Raw genomic sequence first — 7545 nt, forward strand, 5'->3', positions numbered from 1 at the left:
GGTCTGAACCCGAAACCATTGTCGCATCGCGAAGAATCTCAACAGATGTACGATAGATTTTTGAAAGTGCCAGAAGAAGATAGACAATTTCGAAGAATTTTATTTGCAAACCAAGACATTTGCTCACCCATGGCTTCCGATAAGTTCGCCTTCACGTCATTCATTGAATACTACTAGCGTGTTCATAGCTGTAACGACTTTAACGATTTTCGACAGGATCTTCACAATCGCGTCCCAGAGGAAGCATGGATAACCAAGCGTTAGCGAAAATGCTACGCAAACGAAAGAGGGACAAAGAGACGTCGACAAACACAATGTCAGCGTCTACGTCGACTAACAATGAGGCTGCTATTGTCGTTCAACTAGACGACGAGCATGATGTCGCGCCCAAGGAGCGCAAGACAAAATTTTTGGCCCCTCCTAACAAGGGAGGGCCATCATACACTGTGACCATTCCTAATGACTTCATGTCGTTGGAGAGGTCCATCTGGCCCGAAACTAAGAAGTTTCTCTTTCCCAGCGTTGAGGAGAGGATAAAGGAACATACCCTCCCGCGCATGACGTCTGATGGCGTAGAGCTCCTCTTCCAGGTTTGAACGCTCAAATTAGCTTTTGCTTTATTTTCGGTTAAACACAAATTGTAGCTACTAACCTGTATGCATTTTGGCTTTGTACATGCATCACAACATTTTCTCATGGCTAAGAAGGAGATGTCGACACTGTTGAAGGGTCAGCAGATCATCAGGCAGAAGGTCGAAAAGGCTGAACTCAACGCAAAGTCCAAAGAGACCGAGCTAAAGACCTGCCAGTCGAACATGGTGAAGATGGAGGAGACTCTGAAGAAGAATGGGGAAGAGTTGGAGCAAATAAGAGCAAAGGTCACCAAGTTAGTGGAGTCGTCACGTCTGGAGATCAGTGCGCTCCAAGCTAAGGTCGAAGCTCAAAAGGGTAAGTTAGATTTGCTCGAGGCTGAGGTGACCACAATGGTTAGAGCTAAACTCATGTATCAATTTATGATGAAGAAGACATCGTCCTGGACGCCTCAGAAGGACATAGATCTCTTCCTCAAATGCCTAGGAGGAATGAAGGCTCTAATGGACGATGACGAGTTGGCAGGGACGGCAGATTCTCCGCCTAACGCTGATGAAAAGGCAATATCTTGTGCTGGTTTCATTGCATCAGACGTGCCCCCTGAGCCGGAGATTGAAAAAGAAGTGTCAGCCGTCGTTCCGTCATCCGCTACGTCGACCGAGAAAGAAGCTGACAAAAACTCAGACGCATAGGCTTTTTTCTCTACGTTATGTCTATTACCTTTGAACTTTGAATACTTTTTTTTTTTTATCAAACTATGTTTTGGGTCACTCGGGGACTTAGTGAACAGGCGCTTAGTTAGCCTTCCTTGGTCATTTAGACGCAATGTTTGGACTTAGTACTATGATAACTTAAAACATTCGAAAGAAATACATAAATACTTACATATACTGATCGGAAGGAGCATGTAGAACATCGTAGATAACCATCGCACACAATTGCAAGATATTCGTCGTAATGCATTTATTGAAGCAAGGAAAACTGGAAGATTGTAGACGGTGACAACTTCAGTCTACTCTTATTGCGCAATGAAATAAGTGACTACTCGTCGCGTCGTTAGAATGTTGCGACATTATTGAAACAAATGGAAATAGATCTCCTGAAAGAAAACAACGCACAGTGAGACAACACTAAGGTCGCTGACAGTCAGTGACGTTGACATAATAACGGTGTCAATTTATTACCTACAAATTAGAAATGCAACATAATAAATTACTTAGCTAAAAGAAGTATTGTTTAAGATGTGTAGCATTCCAACTACGTGGCACAAGGCTTCCGTCACTTCGAATCAGTCGGTAGGCCCCATTGCCTACTACTTTGCTAATCTGGTATGTTCCTTCCCATTTAGGTCCTAACTTACCAGCGTTGATCTCTTGTGTGTTTTGAAACACTTTCCTTAGAACCGAATCACCTTCGACGAATAACTTTGCCTGAACGTTGTTGTTGAAACTCCTTGCGACTACTTGTTGAGCCACCATACGCACTAATGCTACGTCTCGCAACTCCTCGATGGTATCCAAATCGTTGAAGAGCTCGTTGCGGTTCTGTTGCTCCGTCATTAGGCCATATCTAGCGGTTGCCACGTTCACTTCAGAAGGCAAAACAGCTTCACACCCGTAGACTAGTGAGAACAGCATTTGCCCTATCGTGGTGTGTGGTGTCGTGCGGTTGGCCCACAGGATGGATGGTAATGCCTCTGCCCACTTGCCTTTCTTGGCAGTGAGTCGCTTCTTCAAAGTATCAATGACGGTCTTGTTACTAGACTCAGCTTGGCCATTAGCTTGTGGATACTTTGGTGTTGACGTTAACAACGTAATGTTCCACTCATCGCAGAAGTGTTTCATCTTGTCGCTAATATACTACGACCCATTGTCGCATATTATTTCATATGGGACACCAAACCTGCAAATTATGTTAGTATATATAAAAGAAATAACTTCTTTGTCGCGTACCTGTTGAAAAGAGTCTGCTTCTATCCATTTAGAATAGTAATCGGTTAGTGCCAACATAAAGACTTTCTGACCTGGGGCTGGAGGTAGTTTACCAACTATATCCATGCCCCATTTCATGAAAGGCCATTGGGTTAAATAAGGATGTAAAATCTCACAGGGTTTATGCGGCATACCTGTGTGTCATTGACATCTATCACACTTGGTGACATACCTTATTGCATCCTTTTTCATCGTGGGCCAATAGTAACCCATACGCTACGCTCTGTTGAATAAACTGCGTCCTCCTCACACATTCCTTCATGTAGATCCTCCAAGACTTTGCCCCACTTATTTTTTTTCTAAGCACGCTACGCTCTGTTGAATAGTAATTGGCCTGCGACAGACTTTTTAAACAGCACTCCCTGAATGATTACATATCTTAACGCTTTAAATCAAATTATGCGCGCCTCTGCCTTGTCTGCTAGAAGTATATTATTAGTGAGGTAATCGTAAAATGGTTTCGTCCAACTGATACTTACCTCTTCGTGACTAAGGTCGTTTGTCTTTGCGACCTCTCCATCGTTGTTTACGTTGTTGCTGTCAGTAGCAGGGTTGTCATCATCGTCGACTTGGGCGTGCTCTTCCGTCGTCGCGACGATTTTGCTAGTGCTTTTAGCGACTGCTGGACTTGTCAGGTGGACTATGGGGACGGAGGTGAATGAAATGTCCCTCTAGGAGGACGCAAGGTTGGGTAATGCATCTGCTTGGGTATTCTGGTCTCTTGGGATCTGCAAACTATCAAACAGGTTAAACACTTTACTTTTTTGCTGAGCTAACTCTAAATACATTGCCATTTTGGAATGTTTTGCGGCGAATTCTCCTTTGATTTGGCTAACTATCAAAAGTGAATCGCTGTAGACTTTTAGTGCTTTTGCCCCATATCTTCTGCTAAGGTCAATCCTGCTATGAGCGCTTCGTATTCAGCTTCATTGTTCGTCGCTCTGAACTCACAGCAGATAGCTCGCACCACCTTGTCCCCTTGTGGCGGCCTTAGCACCATACCTAGACCTGAAGTTAGAGGATCCGTCAACCAATAGAGTCCAAGGTTCATGTTCTACATGGTTAATTTGTGCGACTTCATCGTTCGCTAGTTTTTCTAGCTCTAGGCTAAAGTATGCCACAAAATCTGCCAATGCCTGCGACTTGATGGCGGTTCTGGGGCGGTACTGGATGTCGTATCCACTGAGTGCTATCGTCCACTTGCTCATGCGTCCTGTTAACTCAAGCCGTCGCTAGACAGATTTTAAAGGGTACTTAGTCATAACAACAACAATATGTGTTTCGAAATAATGTCTAAGTTTCTTAACATCGACTACTATAACTAGGATGAGTTTTTCATAAGAGGAATACCTGGTCTTTGCATCTAGCAGAGACTTACTGACGTAATAAATTTGGAGCTGTTGACTTTCCGCTTCTTCTGTCAGAACTACGCTGACGGATACGCCACTCACGGCCAAATAAAGCTGTAACGTCTCTCCGTCACATGGCTTCAACAACAATGGTGGCGATGCGAGGTATTTTTTGAGCGCCTGCAATATAATGCGTCTTCATGTTGTTGCGACTAGTCGAAGCCTTTATTTTTTCGCAGCACGTCATAAAATAAATGGCACTTCTCAGACGACCTGGATATGAAACGATTTAAAGCAGCTATCCATCCTGTTAGTTTATGCACTTCTGTGACGTTTCTTGGGGATTGGATGTTGATGAGGGCTCGTATTTGATCTGGGTTGGCTTCGATCCCTTGTTGCGTTATGACATACCCTAGAAACTTTCCTGCAGCAACTCCAAATGTACACTTAGTGGGATTTAATTTCATACCAAACCTTCGAATGACGTTGAAGGCCTCGGGTTGATGCTGGATGTGATCGTTCGCTTGCTTAGACATCACGAGAATATCATCAATATACACTTCCATTGTGTCGCCCAATTGGTCTATGAACATTTGATTGACCCATCGTTAATAGGTGGCCCCTGCATTTTTTAATCCAAAGTGCATAAATTTATAACAATATATACCTTTGTCGGTGACGAATGCTGTCTTTTCCTGATCGTCGGGGTGCATCAAGATTTGATTGTACCCAGAATATGCGTCCATGAACGTTAAGAGTTTGTGCCCTGTTGTCGCGTCGACCATCGCGTCTATGGGCGGAAGAGGAATAAAACGGATCTTTAGGGATGGCCTTGTTTAAGTCTGTAAAGTCAATACAGACCCTCCACTTTTTGTTCTTTTTGCTCACGACATTGGCTAGCCATTCTAGGTATTTCACCTCGCGTATCTTTCCGGTGTCGATCAACTTTTGGACCTCGTCGTTGATGATTTGGTTTCGCTCAGGTGCAAACTTCCGTTGCTTCTGCTTTACCGGTTTGTGATTGGGATCGACGTTGAGTTTGTGCGTTATGACATCGGGTATTATTCCTGTCATATCTTCATGGGACTAGGCAAAATAATCTTTATTAGCTTTTAAAAAATCAATTACCCGACCTCGCATTTCTTGCGACAGCGTCGCTCCGATTCGAACGACATGGTGTGGGATGGATGGATCAAGCGTCACTTCGTTTATGTGTTGTTCATTGGGTGCCTCGTGCGGACTTTTGCTCGCATTTTATCTCTTGGACGCCCCACTTAACTGGAAATTTCAACTTCTGATGATAGGTTGACGGGACGACCTTCATTTTCTGGATCCATGGAGTCCCGAGAATAATGTTGTATGCAGAAGGGCAATCCACGACGTTGAATCTCGTTGGCAAGTTGACGCCTTTGGCTAGCGTTGGCAGTGTGATCTCTCCGACAGTATATTGGGCCTCTCCACTGAAACCAACAAAAACAGTGGATTTTTTAGTAATATCCTTCTCATATAGTCCCATACCTTCGAGGGCGCTTTTGAAGATGATATTGGTTGAACTGCCTCCATCGATCAATACTCGCTTCAACAGGCAATTGCTTATGGTTAGAGATATGACTAGGCCATCATGGTGTTTTGCCTCACATACGTCATCATCGTCAAAGGTAATTACCATTGCCTCCAGCTTGCGCTCTTCTTCGGACCTGCAAGATTTATGAACGGCGGACGAGGGAGTATCCTCTCTTGCTAGCCTCTTGGATGCAGAATATGTTAGTCCACATACATCAGATCCACCTGAAATCACGTTAATTACCTTTACATGCATTGGTGACGCGGGCAGAATAGGCTGGGCAGGATTCCTTTTGAAGGACGCCTTGCCTTTGTCGCTCAGCAGATCTTGCAGATGGCCTCTATTGAGCATGAACACGACCTCTCGTCGCAACGCATTGCACTCTTCTGTTGTGTGGCCATGGTCAAGATGGAATTGGCATCATTTCGATTGATCTTTCTGTGCGTCGGGTCAATCACTCTTTCTCGGACAATGGACGGGCGCTCCAATCTTGTTAGGGCATTCACAACACCTCTGACGATGATAGAATATCCATAGGACTCAAGGTCAGGATAAGTTGGTGGTTCCGTCCTTGTGCCAACACCTGCATTATCAGCAACATCAGTAACATTATGTACCTAGCCTAGGCGACTGTAATGGTGACTTCGCCAGTTATTCTTCTTAGGGGCGTAAGCCTTTCGATCATTGGCACTTTCGGGCGCACGACATGTTGATTTAGTGTTGAGAATGGCATCATCTTCTTCCAATCTCATCTGCGCTAGTGCTCAGGCCTTGACTTCCTCGAACGTCTGGCACGGATATTTCTTCAAACGGTTGTAGAGCTTTGACCGAAGAATTAGACCATTCCTGAAACATTCAATGGCAATTTTAGTGTCATGATCTTTAATATTAATCATCTCTTTATTAAAGCGATTATAATAATCGCGAACAGATTCTTTAGGTCCTTGAACGAAGCCAGATAGGTCGTTAGTTTGCTTCTCCAGGCTGTGGCTGCCTTCGAAATTATCATAAAACTTGTTGACCAAAGTAGAGAAATTGCTAATGCTTTCTGGCTTGAGGGATCCGAGCCATTTAAGGGCTGGACTGGTGAGTGTGGCTCTGAAAGACTTTCACATGCATGCTTCTACAAGATGTTAGGGAATTGACGCTTGCCACATTCGCTACTTGTATTGGGCAACATGCTCGCTTGGGTTGGTTGAACCATCATAGTTGGCAATGAGGATGGCAGGTTGAGCTTCTTGGGGAGCAAGGCCTTTGAAATGCTCTCCACGAATTGCGACTCCGCATAGCCGTCAGGATGCTCGACGATGCCCGGCGTCGGAGCCCTAGGGATCTGGGACAAAAACTTCATCATACGGCGATTTTGCCTCTCGATCAGGATCATTCGCTTTACCATGGGGTCTACTTCTCCGTCGCCAGGAGTCTTTTCTGCGTCGTTAAGGGGATCTTCTTCCTCGAACTCTGCATCGTCTTCAGATTGGGCACTGTCTGAGTAAGTGTAATTCTGCATGAAGGGGATGTCCTCCATATTGGCACAACGCTTGGTATTGGATGCTTTTGACGAGGTCAGCTCTTCTTGCAGCTTCTGAATTTTTTCTGGAGACGAAGAGAAGTCGGACGATAAACGTTCATTATCTCTCTTCATTTCGATCATCTCTGCTTTCATTTGGTCATATAGCTTTTGCATTTCATCGAGACTTGGTGTTTCGGCCATTTGATGGGTGGGCGCCAAACTATTTATGCTAAAATTTGACTTTACGACATAATTAAAGTTAGGGACGATTTAACCAGTTATTCGAACTTATGATGCAAGGGATTGATGCAAAGGGGGATTCAAAGGATTGACACAAAGAAACGGTGATGTGGAAAACCCCAATGAAGGTGGGTAAAAACCGCGGGTGGAGATGGTTCCACCAATCTACTATCGATGATCGTCGTTCCGGATGAACAACAATCGTTACAACTTATGTTTTTGATTAAAGTACAAGTTTAATCCGATCCGTAAATGAGAATGATGAATAGCTTTTTCTTGTATGCTCTTTTTCTGAAT

Source organism: Beta vulgaris, chromosome 3 (genome assembly GCF_026745355.1).
Source record: "Beta vulgaris subsp. vulgaris cultivar EL10 chromosome 3, EL10.2, whole genome shotgun sequence".
Classification (NCBI taxonomy): Eukaryota; Viridiplantae; Streptophyta; class Magnoliopsida; order Caryophyllales; family Amaranthaceae; genus Beta; species Beta vulgaris.